Consider the following 19,037-nt stretch of genomic DNA (forward strand, 5'->3'; position numbering starts at 1 on the left):
TTCAGAAAGCCAGCAAGAAAGAGAAGTCAGACCTTTCAATGTATGTTAAGTAACAAATATAAGATCTCCATGACGTCCCACATGATGAAACACCTTACAGCAGGTTAGAAAAGGAAGTATGTGGAATCAATACATTTCTTCTCACAGTTACATAGCTGCATACATCACTACTTTTAAGTTCACTGTCTTCAATCCAGCCCACTGTGTCCACAAGTAATATCACAGGGACAAGGCTATAGAAAAGCCAAGGACATTATAAATGAACAATGTGGTTATTCAGTGCATACATCTAGGGTTAGGGCAGAGTGACCAGCGATATGAAAAAACTAGAACATTGTGATGAGATCTCAGCTCAGTGCAATCCCTGCTAGTATGAACATCTAATAGGAAAGAGCAGTAGATAAAATGAGTTTACAGAGAGTAGGCAATAAACACGGTTGATCAGAAATACAGAGCAGATGTCTATAAGGTTTCATGATATCTCTCCCCCCCCACTCACAAAACAGAAGTGTACCTGTTGCACTGGGTTTATGTGGTGAGGTTTTGGTAACGAAGGGCTGCATGGGAAGCCTCTATGAGAAGAGACCAGGGGCCGCCCCCGTATCATTCTTCATGGAGCAATTAAAAGGCTCAGCTGAAGGTGTTCTCCACCCAAGTTGCAGGTAGTATGCAGCAAGGAGGAACCTGCAGCTGCACCAACACTTCAACTTCAATCAGCACAACTTCCTGAGAAAATATTTTGGCTTGGATTTGCACTTTTGGATTGCATTGGGACTGTACATAAACAACATATGATCTCATGACAAATATCTTACAAACTAGTTGAGGATCAGCATTGATTATAGGCATATAGAAGATTCACCAAATGCAAGACAAAAAAAATTAGAGTATGTTTTCACTGCACTTTGATTATTAGACAGTCAGCTGAAGAAAAATTTAGTTGAGAAAGACCATTTTAATCTTACCTGGGCAAAGGAATGAGTCCTTCCATACTGCAAACACGTTTACACCAGTGAGGTTACGTAGCATGAGAGCACTAGAGAAGACCCAGCATCTGCTCTTCTTGAAAGCATGATGAAATCCTTTCTCAACATAGATGCATTCTGTTAGCAGGCTAAATGAGCACCCTTGTTAACTGTAAATTAACTCTAAGCACCATGCTTAGCTGTGACCCTCTATTTGTCTTAATAAATTGCTCCAATTAATTATGCCATTTTGGGTGCCAGTGACTAATCTGCAGTGTATTTTCCTTAGACTGAATAAGCACCTTGTAATTAGTACTAACCCACCTGATTGCAATACTGCAGTCTCCTACTGATGTCCGTAGCTGGATGATGATAGTAGTTGCAGAACTTGACCATAAAACAGAATCTTTACAGCAGTTACTGACTATTGTGGATCTCCTTTAATTCTCCTTTTGTTTAATTCAGACTTTCTTGCTGTCTGGGCTTTTGAATTCCCAGAATTCTGCAAAAAAAAAGCCCAAAAAACACAACTGTTACCAATCAGAGATAACTGCCCTTTAGCTTTGACTCAAAAGCCACTTGAATGTCTGTTTTATTGAGACATAGGTATATTTGTATACTAACTCAATGTGCTCTTACCTCAAGGATGCCTGAGACATTTATAAAGCTTCATGGCAAATGATGCCAGACTCTTCCACCTTAGAACTGTACAAGACTGGTGCATGTGGTGGTTCAATGCCAGGTCAAATGTAGTTGGGTTTTCTCATCATGCTCTTTAGTTCTCATTTACAGACTCCTGGGTGGCTCTGGTAATCACGACATAAAAGTATTCTTGTAGCTGTACAATTAATTTTATCAACCACCTTGTAACAAAAGATGTTGCTCCTCCTCTCCAGTCACACCACTGCTCTTCCTTGGGTCTGTGGGGTGCATAGTACCATCCCCGTGGTACTGAGGGATGCAGAGTTCAACATATGGCAGAAGGAAGTGGTGGAGATCTCCCTGTTTGGGTTTTATCAAAGGTTTCTCTCACTCTTCAGTGCAGAGAGAAGGATCGCCTTGATCCTTTTCTTCAGCTTTGTGATGGATAAAGCTTGCTGTCATCACTGGCCGCCTCCCATGCAAAGGATGTTCCATGGAGCCCATTTTGATGCCTGGAAAAAGAAGCAAAGGAGAAATAAGTCTTTCTGAGGAATGGTAAAACTGGCCAAGAAGTGGTATTTCTGAGGTACTGAAACTACTAACTAGGGTGGAATTCAGTGAATTAGGTGAACTTAAAAATATCATTGTGTCAAAACATCACATTATGCAACACTTCAGAAAATTCCAGTGTGCCTTCTGCAGAGATAAATATTCCAAGGCAAAATACTTAGAGATTTAGAAGCCATAAACCAAGGCAATCTGCAGGAACATGGATGGCACCACCCGCTCCACGGACCCCATAGGGGCTGCAGGTCCCAGGACGGCTGTGGAGCCGACAGTGCTGGCTCCTCGCAGATGCTTCCCATGAGGTGTTAATCCTAAAGCTCAGTACAGCATTCAAATATCACTGCTCCCCACTGCAGCAAAGCAGCAGCTAGTCTGGATCTGGTTATTAAATAGAAGTATTTTGAGAGCACTGTTCTACTTTGTTCCGTCCAGGGAAGAGATTAGGAGCAGACCTGTAGCCAGGCACTGCTCATGCTTCATGACATCCTTTCTTTAAGAACAGTTACTGGTTTTCCATTATTTCTTTATAAAGTAAAAACACTATGGAGAGGGCCTTGTGTTTTGCAAACTGAATAGTCAGAGCTGGCATAAAAAGGTGAAATTCGGGCTATTTACAGCAGTGATAGAAAACATATTGCACCTGTTTGGCACAATTGGGATGATGTCTACTTTGTTCAAGAATATGGGAAAAAAGAAAACCAACAAGGGGAGCAAGGGAGGACAAAAAAAAAAAAAACGAAACTATTTCAAGTTTTTGAACCTGGAACCATGTGACTTACAGAAGCCCTAAATTTGGTCCAAAGAATCAAACTGCGAGAAATATGTCAAAATTAGTTAAACAGCCCCTCTGAAGTGGTAGAGCATAACAAGATGAAATTGCTGATGATGGATTGAAAACAAGGTGCTTTGGTGCCTTGGCTTTTCTTTCTGCTCAGGTGAGAAACAGGAATGCTGCATGGCCACAGGATTGCACCTGCAGGCTGTGGTGGAATGGCTGATCCTGAGGAAATCCTGGCTGCCCCACAGCACTCAGGAAATCCAGAGCTTGAAGCGCTTTCCAAAGGGGCTAAAGGAATGAAAACAAAACCTGCCTCATCTTTCTCATCAGCCGAAGAAGTTTAATAGTGCTCTGACGTCCAAAATGGAATAAGCAAGCAAAAGCATACAATTCTGCTTTACTTTTTAAATATACATCAGCAGCATATTTAAATATAGACAAGGATTTTTTTCCTTTATGGTGAATACTCTGATTATTTGGTTTCAGACAGTTATCCAGTGACAAGCCCAGGAATGCATATTTTCTGGAAATTCCCCAGGAAATGCTGCTGGCAGCTGTCAACAATTTCTAAGTAGCTCACTCAGCCAGACCCACTACATAAGAGAAGCCACTGCACATTGCTACGGGAGTGGGAAACCTGTGTGTGTAAGGAGTCAGAAACGAGCACCCAAGCTTTTCACCTGACCCACATCCTTCTGCTGCCAGCTGTCTTATGCTAGATCTAAAGAAACTTCAGCCAGTGAAGTGTTCTGAGTCCTACTGGCAAAGACAAATGAGTCCTGGGACATGGACATGGTCCTGGGCAGCTGGTTCTAGGTGGCCTTGCCTGAACAGGGCAATTGGACAAGATTATTTCCAACCTCAGCCATGCTTGGATGACTTCAAAAAAGCTTTGTGATCCTGGAGATCTTCCACCAAAGGTCTTCCTAAGAGCAAGGAAGTGGTAGTGGGAGGCAGAAGACTCCTCTTGTCAGGATGGGGAACTGAGAAGTAGGTTTAGCATCTACCTTGTCTACCTTCTTTAGAGAGGTCTGAAGCAACCCTGAGACCAGCACTTATTCCCACAGTGTAAGAATTGCACATCAAACTATTTTTTTCTTCCAATCTTCTGCCTCATCTGTTTAGATTTTAAGCTCTTTTAGGGGTGCAAACACACAGGGGTTACAGTCTCAGCAAGGGGACCTCACCATTATTGGAATACAAATAACCTCGGAAAGATGATTCCGAGACTGACTTAATTCCTTTTCCTGCTGCTTTGGTTGCAAAGTGCTAGTGGTGAGCATTAGAAGATTTCTCAGGTTATTGTGCTTTTATTTTGGACTCATACCTAGATCTTATCATGCGAAAATGCCACAGCTAATGCATAGTAGGATGTGATATCCCCCGTTTTACACCTCTGTATCATCTGCTGGAGGAAAAAGGGAAAAGGGGAACGAAAAAAATCCACCTCTGTGTAACTAAAAACCTCTTAGTGAGATTTGTTTAGCGTGAAAGAATGATTAGTAATTTTTAGTGATTAGCAATTTTCTCCCTCAGGTGGCTTTTCTGCATTCCCGTAGAGCTCACGTACACAACAGACTGCCAAAACGGAAGAGAAAGCTGAAACAGAAAACACCACACAGCAGTAAGAACTCTAGCAGGCATCCATAACAGATATATATCACTATTTTTAAACAACAGGTCCAATCAACAGAAGGAATATAATCCTCATTTCTAAGTCACTCTGTATCTGTGCAAAAGTCCTCCAGATCTCACACAATCAGTCTAGGAAGCACAAATATCTATCCATATAGATACATGTATTTATGATTTTCCCTCTCCTCTGTACTGTTCAGAACTGAGCAGAGATGAAAGAGACCCCTTGGTTATGCCAATTTTTTCCACTATGACATGCTGAGGAAATTATACTCTGGTTGTCTGGCAGGACTGGCTTTCCCTACCCCACTGTGCAAGAGAAAGTGATTATTTTTCATATAGGTTTGAGGAAAACACTTTTCTTTTTTTTTTCCCCTTTTTCCTATTGATTCTGTTGCAGAAGGGATCTTACTTTGTTTTATGAGTGAGGAACAGGAAACCAGATTCACCCAGGGGTAACTCTTACTGAAGACGGTGGAGTTGCATCAGGGATGGATCTGACCTGTGATCTTTTATTTTTTCCCTCAACTGCAGCTCGCCTGCAAACCTCAGTCATTATACCTGGTTAGACTAGAGCCATGACAACCTGTGTGGCCTCAGCATTCCCTTTTAAGAATCAGCCCCTCTCCTATAAAGAAATCCAAGGCAAGGTGAACACAGCTGCTTAGTTTGATGACAATCAGACACTTTGCCCAGCTCAGGGCTGGGTGCCTAACCCTTTCTAGGAGCTGGGAAAATATTCTCAGCTTAAAATATTCCATTTAAAGTTACCCTTAGAACTTGAACAAGAGTCTCCACTGCATTTAATATGGGGAAAGATGCTGGAAAGCAACCACTGGAGACAGAAGTCCTGCCTATACAGAGGAGATGACACCTCCTCCTGGTTGCCTCCTTATGTTTACATTGGTATCTTGCCCCTGGGAAGAAGAGGGCAAATTAGTCAAAACCAGCCAGCATTAAACCAGAAATGCCAGAGACCTCCAAACATTTTGGAGACACTACTGAATAACCCTCTAGCCTTTCCACTCCCCTGAGTGAGAATACTGAAAGAACACAAATGATACAAGCATGTGTCCACAGTCATCTCTGCAGCCCATATGAAAGTATCATTGCAAGCATGGAGGCACAAGCACCCAAGCTGGGAGCTGCACCACGGAGGCGAGAAAGCAGAAGCAATTCAGGCAACTGGGTTCATTGAATCAGCTCAGACAAGAGAGAGGCATGGCCAGACGTGGTCCTGGTGGGGACCTTCAGCTCCCTACTGAGCTGGTAAACAGAGCTGCTTCTTCAGAAAGGGCAAATCTGAAGGGAAAGCTTTCCTTCAGCTCCTGCCTATTTTCCCATGGAAAGGTATGAACTGCTCTGAGGATGAATGTGAAATGGTTTACTGTAGAGATAAAATTATTTTGTAGCACCTCTGGAAAATCTGAATGGGCAGTATGGAGAATTTACCTCTACCCTCTTGTAGCTGACAAATTGTGTTGCTGCTTTGCACTCCTAACATACAATGGACCGTATTACTGGGGTTGGGGTCAATGGATGCCCTCCACCGACCACATTCATAGGGTTGGATACAAGATGCCTATTCTACCTCATAATATCATATCCAGCAAATGGATTCCAAAAGCAGCAGATCAACGAACCTCTTAGAGCAAGGAAGGGCTTAAAAGTATGCACTCACAGTGAAGATTTTCTAACTTTTTATTGCAACTCAGGAATAGAATACTGTCATTGTCCAGAAAGATCACTTTACAATCAACAAAAATACAGATTGTAATGGTCTTTTTTCAAAGTGAAACTTGATTTTACATGAAAGGAGAAAAAGAACTGAATGTTTCCAAACAGGACTGTGTTTGTGGGTACACACAGACTCACAAAGTACTTCATGACCAGTCCATTTCCTCAGTTGCTGCTTGCCCTGAATCATCATTCAGCCTGAGGGATGGATGACAATGAGATTATGTTTTTATACCCTTTATTGGCTGCTAGAGATACCTTGTCTACTTAAGCAATGCAATTTTCCTCTTTGACAATGGTGTTTGCCCACACAGTTGTCTTGTCCCTCCACTTGGACCTGTTCATATACACATATGCCAAAAGGGCCCGAGGGGCACTCGTGTCACAGTCACAGAGGGAAGGACACTTTGTAGGTGGCAATGACACTCACAGCTTTAGGCGAACTGCCTACAAAACCCCTCTTTATGCAATACCTGCATCCCCAGGACCTGGCAGGCCCTCCTGGGCTCAGAGCCATCAGAACACACAGATCCAGGAGCGAGCGCAGCCAGAGGCCAAGCACAAGCATCCAGCAGACTGCGGTGGCTGCAATCTGGGCTGGGAATGTTGAGATGTTTGGGTTGTCATTACACACCACTACAGAGATTTGCCAGCCTTTCTCAGACTTCAAACTAGATGTTCTTAGGTGAAGAAATTACAGTTTCCTGGTGGAACAGGAGTTGATTTTTAACATTAAAAGAAGAAAAAAATCTAGACTTCACTATGAGTATTTTTGCCAAGAAGCAAAAGAGAATTACACAGAGTCGATGAATTTTTGTTTAATTAATATTAACTAGTAGGTCTTTCCAGAGGAGGATAAGAGCAACATTCTCCAGGTGCTACTTTTCTTCCTTTTCTTGTCTTCAGGAGTGGGAAGTTTGATCCATACAGGCTTTTTTCCTTACTTCTGCTTGCACTACTATAGTAACTCACTTGCTGTGTTTATGTTTCATAGTATAACTGAACTCAGCAGGCTATCTTGGCATTAACACCTCAATGAGCAAAAGAACTAGTATTGTTTTCTCTTCGAGAAAAGTGAAAAAATCTGATGTATCAATGATATGAGGATAACTAAGAAGAGAGCTCTGAGATCCCTAGGATAAAAGCACTATGGAAAGTCAGTGTAGAGCTCATGTTAATGGGGAAGGAAACTGAGGCACTGAATAATCAAAGTGATATGCTCACACCATCGAATATCCACAATGAGGACCATCAGAAGATGGTGCTTTCCACTGATTTAATCAATGGGAACTGGTCCAAGAGGTCTACTAAAAAAAAAAAAGAAAAATGAAATTGTTTGAAGGAAGACTATCTGATACAGTAAATACAGTTATGACAGTGTTTGTTTTGGAAGCAGTGTAAAGTTAGGTGAGAAAGTGTCCCAGCTTGCAGCATATTTTAGGTTTGCTCATATGCAGAGCTCTTTGGGCTTTTCATAATTACTTTCACCCTTTGGAGAAGAATGACAGAATATCCATTTGATACATGACAAAAATGATGAAAATAGAAGCCAAACAGAAACTCAGTGGAATAACCTGCCATAAAAATCAATCATTACTTTTTCTTTTATTTGAAAGGTATTTAAGAACTAGAGTTCAGGTTTCCTGAACTATGAAAGCTAGATAGTTATCATTTTGGCTACAGCTGTAACATACCTTCATACATTCTTCAAAATGTTCTGGCTTATTGCTTTGACCAAACCCATGTCAGTCTAAATGTTCAGTGTGGGACTGGTCCCACAACCAGCACCTGAAGGCCTCAGAAACAAGGCCTAGAAGTCAGGCAGGTCATACCTTTTTTGCATCTTTATCTTCCTTATCTCACATAATCTGCCTGTTTTTCATGACTGGCCTATACATTAGGACTGATAATAACCTCTAGATCAATTGCTGAACTGGAACTAGACCAAGGCTTGGCTTTGTAGGGCACATCATGACTGAAGCCTCCAGCCCATCACCGCACCATAATCATTTTCCAACTAGATTCAGCACACTGGGTAGAATTTTCCAAGAGAAAATGCAGTCCCTCATATTCTGCTTTCTCTTAACGTCAGTAGTGAAACCATGGCCTTCTTTTGTCAGAGGCACGTAACCACTGACTGACCCCTTGGCAGGGCTTGCTTTAGCCATAGGCAGGAAGAGATGACAAGACAGCAAAACCCCTGGCAACTTGCATTCATCATGAGTCCAAGTGAGAGATCCTGACAGCACTGTACTTAGAATGCATAAACCTAAGAACTGTAAGTAGACTTCAGGTTATTCAGTCTCCGCTAGTTTTTAGGGGCATATCCTTCTTTCTGGGACATTTTACACTTTATCAAAGCTATCATACCCTGAACTTCCAAATTGTTACTTCTTACTCAGAAGGCTCTTTGAGCCTTGTCATACCTCCTGCTCTCTCGAGGTAGCATTTCTCATAGATATCTACGACCACATCCCCATAGTCATCATCCCACCCCCTCAGGATAAGATTTTTCCATGGAGTTTATGCTTCTTCCCCAGTGTTCAGATGCTTTCTGCCAAAACTCTCACCACAAAGTACTTTGCAAATTTTAATTTTCACTGCTCAGTTGCCTTAGCTGATCACATTCCAAAGTCACCTACTAAAATTCTCTCTGTGCTTGGAAAGGAGCAGCCAAGGGTACAGGAGATTACTGTGGGACTTGGTACACCTTCACACATCCAGGAAACAAGTAGTTCATGTTCTGCTGCTTTAACCTTTCCCTGTTCAAGCATTGAGCTGGAGAATCTGTTCTCCCTTTTGTATGTGATGATGTGAATGGATCCATGCCCATGCACATTACTTACATATTCCAGCCCACTGCTGGCCACCACATTCTGCATGTTTAGTTTTGTAGTGATTTGGAAGTAATCCCAATTCTCAAAACAGGCCCTTTTCCAATTTATTTATTTATTTTTTTCCCTAGAGGGAAAAAAAAATAATGGAAAAACCACACAAACTTCTTCCACAGTTTGGAAAAGTTGAAGCCATTTATCCACTAGGTGACACTGTTTACCTACAGATCTTGGTCATTTTGTGTGAAAACCCACGAATCTTTCAAAAGTAGCATACAATATGTTTTGCTATTAAAGAAAAAGGAGAGTGCTTGCAAAGGAGAAGGAAAATGGGCTGTCAGTGAGGTACAATTAAGGGCAAACCTACAGTTATAAGGCTTTATGGTCTGGCTTCAAACTATTTACTAAAATGAATTTTAAAAGCTGCTTTTTATCAGACCCATTTCAATGCCTTAGGAAATTGTTTTATTTAAAGGAAAAAAAAAAAAAAAGAAAGGCAGCCACTCATCGTTAGCACAAATCTCAGGCTGGCTCAGATTTGGTCTTGAGAACAGCATGAAGAGAATTGCGTGATAAGGGAGCCGGGGAAGAAGGAGAAAGAAGACTTTCTGCAATCTCATTTGAGGGGATCTTGGTGGAAAGCTGTTTTTCAGTCATGAAAAGATTTCAGAATTTCACATTTCTTCCTCGATTTTAAATAGAACCAGAAATGGTATTCTCAATTTCTGAAACCAATAATCTGAAAGGAACAAAATTGATTACAGCCTGTTTGGATCTTAATGAAGCCCTTTTGCATTATTTCATGATTAAATATTATTTTTTCTTTCATATAATTTTTCCTAGATAATCATGTGCTTTTATTCAAAAAATGATATCTTTTGTTATAATATGCTGACCAAGTCAAGGCATTTTAAACTGAATGTGAAATATGCCAAAACCATGAATTTCCTGCAAGACTTATCAGTTTTCAATTAATATTCTCAATATAGAAAAATGTTTAATTGCAAAATTCCTATACAACTCTGCTTTCCACACACTGCCCGGGGAGGGCTGTGTGCAGAGATGAGGGGCTTGGTGATGGTATTAGGGAAATCTGTGCTGGTCTCTGTTGTCATCAGGAACTGACACTTCTGAGGAATCTGGGTGCGCCTGTTTGGATCGGGCATGCATTTCAGAAAAACTTCAGAGAAGTCAATTTTCTGTCTTCACTTGTGTGCTACCTTCATCTGAAGCCCTTAAAGAAATATTTACCACGCACGCTACCAGGGGAATTACACAGGAGAAGTAGGTGCTTGAGATCTCAAGCAACACATCCTGGACACCTCAGCGACCAGGGAGGGTTGCACAAGGATGTGCCAACCCAATTTTCTGGTATGAGTCAGCTTTTTTTTTTCTTCCTGGTAACCATAGACCATAAGAAGCTTACAACCCAGTTCGTGTTTAAACACAGCCAGGTTCTCAGAGATCGCCTTTAATTCCAAGTAGGAGCCAACTGTCTAGCCATATTCATATGCAGGATTTGGCCGTGGCTCCAAACACTCTTATGAAATAGTTTTGAAGAATACTTCTGCATGATACCTCTCACATTTGCAAACAAAGACATTTTCTATCATTTGGGCTACAAATAGTTTCCCCTCTAGGTTCCAAAATAAGCAGCTAGCTGAATTAATGCTGAGAGATAGGCCTCTTCTTCATCTGCTCTTATTTGATCCTCCATCCCCTAACCCCTGGTGCCCAGCCTTAGCTCACGTTACTGAAGCAGAATGACAGGAAAGTAAGCCTGCTTTTCACACTATTTCTGATATACTCTGGTCCCTATTACAGCCAGCAGACTGCCCAGAGACCCCAACCAAAGCAAGGTTCCTCCTTGCTTAGCACTGCCACAGCTGAGCACTGGGCTCTCTTTTCTAACCACTCATTCTGTAGCTCAGAGGTTTTCTGAGGGATACATGGGGTGTGCAAGTGGAGAACAGAGAGCCATTGCCCACAGGTTTGAGGCTAATAAGTAGAATGGCCCTATTCCAAATGTGGGATCTCCAAGAGCCTACAAACTCCAACAGGCTGAGTTCCACTTCCTACTGGGAGCTGCTGCTACTTGTGCCACCCCCGATGCGGCCATATTTCAGATGCTGCCTTTCTTGAAATCCACACAGCGTAACTGGTAATTGTGTGAAAAGCCTTGGGGATTGGGCAAGATAATAGCAGTTTTACCAGAGTCCAGAAGAAAGATGAAAACTTTTATGGTGTTTTTGATGTAAAATTATTATTTCTGCCTGCTGTTCAATGCACACCGGAGCTGCTGGCATAGGCTCAATGTGGATGACGTGTTATTTTTAAATCTGTAAGTGTTTTTTGGGCATCACTCTTATGCACATCACAGGGACAGAAGGGGAAATGGGGACTGTGTCAAGAACCAGTAAAGCTCCTGTGTTATCTTGCAGTGTGGTCAAAACCAAATGGTGTTTAGGCTGTAGTCTAAACTCATGGCAAGTGACTGTCACTCTTCCAGAACTGTTTGTGCAGTGTGGGGAAATGACCGGAGAGGCACTGAAATTAAAGATCCTGGTCTAACAGAACACAAAGCAAACCAGCACAGCAGAAGCTTATCCCACTAACATTTCTCAGACTCAACTCAGAGTACACCATGTGTTTCAGTCCAGGTTCTCAGTCTGAGTACTACAGCAAATACTACCAACAGTGTGGCAGTTTTGTGAGACAAGCTGGAAAAAGAGAAAAGGGATCTAATTCTCCAGAGAGCTGAGCCTAACAGACTCATTGCATTGGTGATACAATCCAGACCTGAGACTACACCTACAAAGGCAAAGGGCAAGAGCTAGTTTGTTTAATTTTGAATATTTGCATATCTCTTTCTCTTGCCACATTGATATCAGATCTGCAACAATCTATTAAAGCTTTCATTTGAATAGCCATTATATGCCTGAGAATGGAGACGGGGCTCCTTGGGGGCGCTTAGGAATAAACAAATCATTTGTGGCACATGTGTTGTTCAAGCTTCAAGCAAGGTAAATGGAAAATACAGATCATGGTGCCTCAAGTCCTCTCCATTTTCCCCTCTTGTCAAACATTCCCAGATTCTTCAAAAGGAGAATCTAGCCATGTTATTAGCAATAAAATGGCTTATAGCTGAAATTTTGAAAAGGTTTAACAATGTTCTTTACAGGAATTGTGTTTCTCATTACATAAATCTCCAGGCTCTCAGGCAAACCACCACCACAGCAAGCCATTATGTCCTGCTGTGGCGGTGTCTCCACTTAAAAAAGATAAAGATTCAGGGCCTTTTGACTTTCTTGTTTTCCATTCTCATTCCTTTTAAAGAAAAAAAAATCCCACAACAAACCAAACAGTATATTCACCGCTGAAAAGGCCCTTCATGTTCATCTGTGCTGGGCAGATCCATTCCTCTTTTACACAAGTGACCCAGAAACAGCCAAGGATGGGTTGAAGAGAAGACATGTGGATGGACAAGGGGAAACTGAGATCCTGGACTATCACTGGGAAGGTTACTGTCTCCCCAGTTGATGGGGTGGAATAGAGAAACGGATTCCAATAAAACAACACACTGTCAAATGGCAAAGTCAGGAAGAACTTCCTTTCCCTTCACTGTGCCTTTTGTGTTTACACTTCAGAGCAACACAAAATCCAAAACTGACTCTTATTTTAATCCAGTGCTTTCCACCAGTGCTTGTGCCTTTCCCCAGCCTGCCACCCGGGAAGGATACAACCCAAAGGCTTAACCCTGCTACTGATGTCTGGCATGTTTCAACCTGGCTTCTAGCTTCTACAAACAGATTTCAAAATCTAAGTTACATTTTGCCAAAGGAAGGGTGAGGATCGTTGGCTACCTGTTAACATTTCCTGAAAACCAATTACTACCAATAAAATAAAATAAGATAAAGTGAAATCCCAGCAATCAGATGCTGGAGCTGATGCAGCTAAATTTTTAAATCTTCTACTGAAAAAAATACTGCCAGGCAAATTTCTCATGTTGATATGGCAACTGAAAACACTGGAAATCAAAAAGCTGAGCAAATGTTCTTAAAGAAGAAAAGTAGTCCCACTCCTGACCAGCAGGGATTTCCATGCTCTGTTCCTCAGCCTGCCTTCTTTTAAATTCATAACCTCCAGAAACAGTAGCATCATGAGCTGATGTTGGTTTTCTTTCCATCATCAGAGGCTGTTTCTTGGAGGCTACAGCAACATCTTAGGGCTTTTGGGATCTATAGTCACCTGCTGGCCTCCACCTGCTGGCATGGCCCCATGCATCACTTCTCCCAGATGAAAGAGCCCTTTGGGCAGCAAGTTCCCATGGCTGACCTCCAGCAGAGTATTTACACTCATGCTTCACCGCAGTTATGCAAGAAGTACCACTGAAGTAACAATATTACTCTTTCATTTAACATTACCTATATGGAAAGGAAGGCAGGAAGAGAAATGGAACTCCTGGTTGTCTGTCTAGTTATTTCTATTCTGACTATATCACTTCTACCATTCAGCCTCAGCCGAAAGGAAGTAACATCCCACGGTCTTGATCTCTCCCGAGCACATCCTGAGGTGAGGCTCAATGGGAACAGGTCAACAGCCCTTATATGTCCAAAAGCAGCTACAGGAAGAACATAAATAGTATTTGACTGGTTTATGCACTGACTCTCCCCCATGCCCAGCCATTTTAGCACAAACCAGGAGAGGAAGATGGTCGCTAAGTACCCAAGACTGCCAGGGAAGGAGAACTGAACAGGGCATGCACAGTCATGTGCCAGCTTCTTACTCCAGAAATATCTAAAGGGTGGAGTTAGGATAACAGAAAAAAAAGAAAGGAGAAAGGTTGAAGGCAGCACTGCCACACAACCCCAGTGATGAACTTGCAGCTTTAACAGCTGGAAAGAAAATACAGGACCTGAAGATGAAAACAGACATGATGACAGGAAGTTATCATCCTTTAAGCTAGAACAGGACTATACATTAATACTTGGGCAGCAAATTTATAACCTCTTGAACCTCAATTGTTCAAAAAATAATCTTTAATTTATCAGTAAAGGTACAAGTGACTTTCCTGGATGTGCTAAGAGAAGTGGGTGCAGCTGTCAGGGATGCAGAGCAAATGAAGATAGTACTTGCCTTGAAATGCTATGGGCTGTGACAAGGACTGTCACTGCCTTGTGCAAAACCTTGGGACAGGCACCTGCCTTGCAAGATGTAAATGGCTATGTTCTCTATAGTAGCTCTGGGAAAAGCCTGAAGTCTCACACATACACAGTTGTGTATCACCCTGCAGTGGGGGCACTGCCCACTGTGACCACACCAGACAAGACAGCAGTGGGGTCGAGCACCTGGCTGTAGCCTGCTTTCTGCAAGGTCACCTCCAAGAGGACAAACCCTCCTTCCCCCTTTGCTCCCACCCTTTAACAAATGCTTATTAATCTTGACACTGCCTCTAAGGCCCAGCTGACCAGGTTTTCTTAAGCCCTAGTCTCACAAATCAAAGCCAATTAATATTTCTGTCTTTAGGGGACAAAAAATAAAATAAAATAAAATAAAAGCCCTCCTCAGAAAGTTAGAAGGAGCAATCAGCCCTTACGTTATATTTATTTTTCCTTAAACAAAGCATTGCTATTCTTTTCTCTCCCCACAACGGAGTTATTAGATTTATTCATCAAGTTTTCCAAATTTAGATATCAAACTGATGTTTTTCTCCCACTGCTAATTTTATTCTTAGCAGCACTTACATAAAGGCAAGTATTGCAATATGACAAAAATACAAGCCTCCTCTGACCTGGAACGTACCAGCAGGTAAAGTACAGGGGAAAGTTCTAAAATACAACTTAGGGGTTCTTATGCTGTTTCCCCTGAAGATCTGCCATTGTAGCTACCGGGTGATGGCTGGAGGATGAGTGAGTTCCACTCTGTCCCACTGCTCCCACTCCCAAACTGCTATTTAATGCCACAGAAAAGGATGCTGCCTGACTTTGCCATCTGCGGGCTGGCTGTTAAAGGGCTAAATGTACTCCAGAGAAGGAACCATAGGGATAACTTCAAGATCCATCGTAGAAAGATATCAAATAGCTAACACCAAACCAACGTACTTTAAACACTGCTGAGCACATAAGACACTTATGTGTGAATACCAGTGAAAAAACTCACTGTGGGGGTGCTGCTGCCAGCAAACCCTTTCCACAAGGTTTGTTTGTACAAAAGCACCTGTTACCATGCACCCGTCCAGGGGCATCCTGAGGCTCTGCCTGGCAAAACAAAACCCAGCCCCCAGGGAATGCTGCAGGTTTCCACCAGAATTTACGAGGCCCGAGTCCCACACATTCCCATTGGCCCCGGTCGTGCCTCATTAGTTTGGCTTAATCAAGTGACGAGCATCGCTCAAGGCTGGGGAACTGCTGTAGTCAATGGGGTCTATTCTCCGCTGGATAGACACATGTCACCCCCATTAGCATCAATGGGAGTTACAAATGCATGGCGGAGAAAGGCCCCAATGTGTCCAACGCACATTAGGAAGGAACAGAGGGGCCAGTTCAGCCCCGAGGTAAGAGCCTGCAGCTCAGTCATGCCTTGCAGCAATGCTGAAATTCAGCTCAGCTTCAACTCAGCACAACGGGATTGTCACCAAAACAAAACGGCAAACAAATAACAGTGTCACCTGGAAAGGGGGCTGAGTCCTGTGTAAAAAAAAAAACACGGCTGAGGGCAGTTGTGCTGGCAGCAGACAGGTGTGCAAACACCCACCTGACTCCATGCATTGGCACAGCAGGATTTAGGCAGGGCAGTGTCAGGGAGGAGTCCTGCACCAGGGTACATCTGCAGGGCACAAAAAGCCCCCGGACTTCAGGGCTGTCAGTGAGATTCTTCAACAGATCTTTAAATGAGAAGGGGACAGCACTGAGTCTCTGAAACTGAGGAAAGGGCCACAAGGAACAGGTGCACGCCTGCAGCAAGTGCAAAAGAGGGACACTAGTGCTTGTCCTTATCTGACAAAAGGGCAGTTCTTCACCCAAATCAACCCACTCCTAATGACTATCTGGCCTTGGGTGAGTTCCATCTGAGGCAAAATAATGAAATGGATCTTTGACTTTCCTGTTTTGCTTTTTTCCTCCCCCCTCCGAAGCTGCTACTCCTTCCCCTTGAGATTAAAAATAAATTTTAAACTGATGCTTTGAAAAGGTATTTCCTTAAATATTACCGCATGAATATCATATTCTTTAAATACATATAATCTGTGTTAATGCCATGTGAAAGTGCCCTATGAGCCTGGAGCTTGTCATGTCACATCTTTCAGTGGCGTGCACATCAGAAATGTCAGCTAGTTACAGCAAAGAGCTTTTTAAACATTTGCTTTTCTATTTGTGCTTAAATGAGAGTCTGTCATGATTGAATGCAAGCCCATAAATATTATTACTGGACATTTGGGTCATATTTATCCCTTGTGACACTGCTTCACATGTCAGTACATTACCTAGACACAGTTCCTGCATCTGCACCTTTCCCATGAAAATTTCCCCTATAACTTCACTGATACTGGGCTTCACTTATTTTTTGTGAAACAAGACTCCTATCTCAAATATGTAGCTCTTCAGACTGCAGGTATTGCACTGGTACTCCTAGAGTTAATAGCCATAACGTATATCCCAACAAATTGTCTTTAGTTTTCTCCATATGCTAATTCCCTCTAATCCTGTTATCAGTATAGGCAGTTAGACAAACAGTATGATAATAAAGCAGTATTTATAATGCATGTCCTTCAGTCCTAGATTAACCGTGAGATTTCCCCAGCACCTAGGGATTTGATCTACCTACTGTGTGCAAATCACCAGCAAAAAGAAAGTAGCCAGGAAAAGATGTTTGCTCCCATGCTGTATTGTTCACCATCCACTTTTGTTTAAAATAGGGTCTAGAGATGTGGGACATCATCAACACACTGAAAGAGAATCCTGTGAGGACCAGACATGCTACTTCACAGCTCCCAAGTGCTGCCTGCTTCATCATAACCAGGAATTTAAGAAGCCACAAGAAGGAAAACTGAAGAAGCTCTTTTCCGTATGACTGCTACAGGTGCTTACTTTGTTCTGGATAAATACAGCCCTCTTTTCCCCCTAACTTTTTTTTAATTTTTTTTATTTTTTAATTCCTCTCAATGTGTCGTAGCTTTATATGAGGCTAATGGAGCAAGGCAATGCTCAAACGTCAAATTAAACTGCACAGCTCTGTAATCACTCAGACTGACATGGCATAAAAGGATAATTAGTAGTTCATTACATGGAACATTGTTTGTTCAGCTAAATTGATTTCTCTCAGCTGCCCATGTTTTCTGTTTACTTAGTGAGTGCTCCACTGCACATTCTTATTTGTGAACCAGGAAATCCCTTCCTCTTAACTTTTTCCCCCCTCTAATCAGTATTGAGTTTATAAATATAGTTTATCTATAGTATAGATGAACCTCCAAAATTACAGACAGGTGCATGGCAACAATGGCCTGCGAAGTGATATGTGGTACACACGAGCTGTGGGTAAGAAGATCTACCCACGTATCCCAGAAAGAGCCACGTGTGCCCATCTGCTTTGGACACACAAAATCCTAACCTGACTGTTTGCTTGAACTTCTCTTTCTGTAATACTGCAGGAGAAAAAAGGAAAAAAAAAAAATAAATTAGGGCGATAATCCTTCAGTACTAGCAGTGGAAGTTCTGCAATTAAGTCTCCTGTAAAGCCTCCCTTTCCTTGCTCACTGGACCCCAAGAAAGAGGGAGACTATTGTTTTAAACATGCTTTTCTTTCCACTTGCAAAGAGCGTTGAGGCACAACAACCCAAATTCAGATGTTTCTGAACTTTCTGCCTCATGAACACCTCTCAACTCAACCAAACTGCAGAACTCTGTCCGTAGTTACAAGCAAATGAGTTGGAGTCATCAACTCCCACAGCTGTGATGCCAGTCTCAGTACATTTCCATGACGCTTAAAACCTGAACATCTGGAGTTATTTTGATTCCAGAAGTTAGGAATACACGATCCCCAGTGAGTCTAAACACAGGAGACAACAAGACAGCCAGCTTATTTCCTGAACCTCTTTGAAAAACTTTGTGTTCACTGCTGCCTGCAGCACCCCAGGCTGCCACCAGGGTCCCAGCACACTGCTGTCCCGTGGGTCTTGCAGACACCGCATTTTTAGTGCTGGCACATTTGTGTTGGAAGTCACTGTTTCAACTTTATTTCAGTGAGAAGTTTGCACCCTTTTATAAAGTCACCCTGCAAGAAAAGTGGTGCTTGCTTCCTCTAAATTTCAGTGACATTTAAGGGCAGGCTCCCACTCTGAGTGGCAATATAAAGCACAAATATTCCCACACCCTGCTGCTTGTTCTGGCCTCAAACCCCTTCGGAGGTGTTGTCACAACATTGTGAAGTGGATCACAGAGCTGATGCAGCTGAAAAAAAATTCTGTTCTTGACAGGATCTTTTCCAGAAAGATCAGATGCTCTGGCCAACTCAAAACACAGGCCTGCAGATAGCAGTTTCCCAGGTAAGAGAAGGGGACAGGAAGGCACAGCTGGGATGAGCTGGCGTGTGGGAACTGTTGGGGCTCACGGCATTGTGAGAGAGCTGGCAGCTTGAAGCTGTGGGAAGATCAGCCTCTGACAACACTTCTGCCCATCTTTACTCCATGAAGCCAGAGGCAGTGTCATAGAATCATTTGAGTTGGAAGGGACCCTTAAAGGCCACCTAGTCCAACTCCCCTGCAATGAACAGGGACATTTACAGCTCAACCAGGTGCTCGGAGCCTGGTCCAGCCATGATCTGCAGCACACCCTAGCCAGCCACATGAAAAAGCAAAGCCATTTTAGCACCATGTAGAACTCTCTA

General features: G+C 42.6%; 1 long non-coding RNA gene across 1 annotated transcript in view; it reads right to left on the reverse strand.

Moving 5' to 3' along the window:
- Nucleotides 1-1,292: 1,292 nt before the first annotated feature.
- The window catches only part of LOC116217057, a 306,245-nt gene continuing 288,500 nt past the window's right edge, over nucleotides 1,293-19,037 (reverse strand). The window contains exons 7-8 of the long non-coding RNA XR_004160974.1: nucleotides 1,605-2,119; nucleotides 1,293-1,467 (exon numbers count right to left, since the gene is read on the reverse strand). This is a non-coding gene — a long non-coding RNA (uncharacterized LOC116217057). The remainder of the gene's footprint in view (nucleotides 1,468-1,604; nucleotides 2,120-19,037) is intronic.

The sequence above is a fragment of the Meleagris gallopavo genome, chromosome 11 (genome assembly GCF_000146605.3).
Source record: "Meleagris gallopavo isolate NT-WF06-2002-E0010 breed Aviagen turkey brand Nicholas breeding stock chromosome 11, Turkey_5.1, whole genome shotgun sequence".
Classification (NCBI taxonomy): domain Eukaryota; kingdom Metazoa; phylum Chordata; class Aves; order Galliformes; family Phasianidae; genus Meleagris; species Meleagris gallopavo.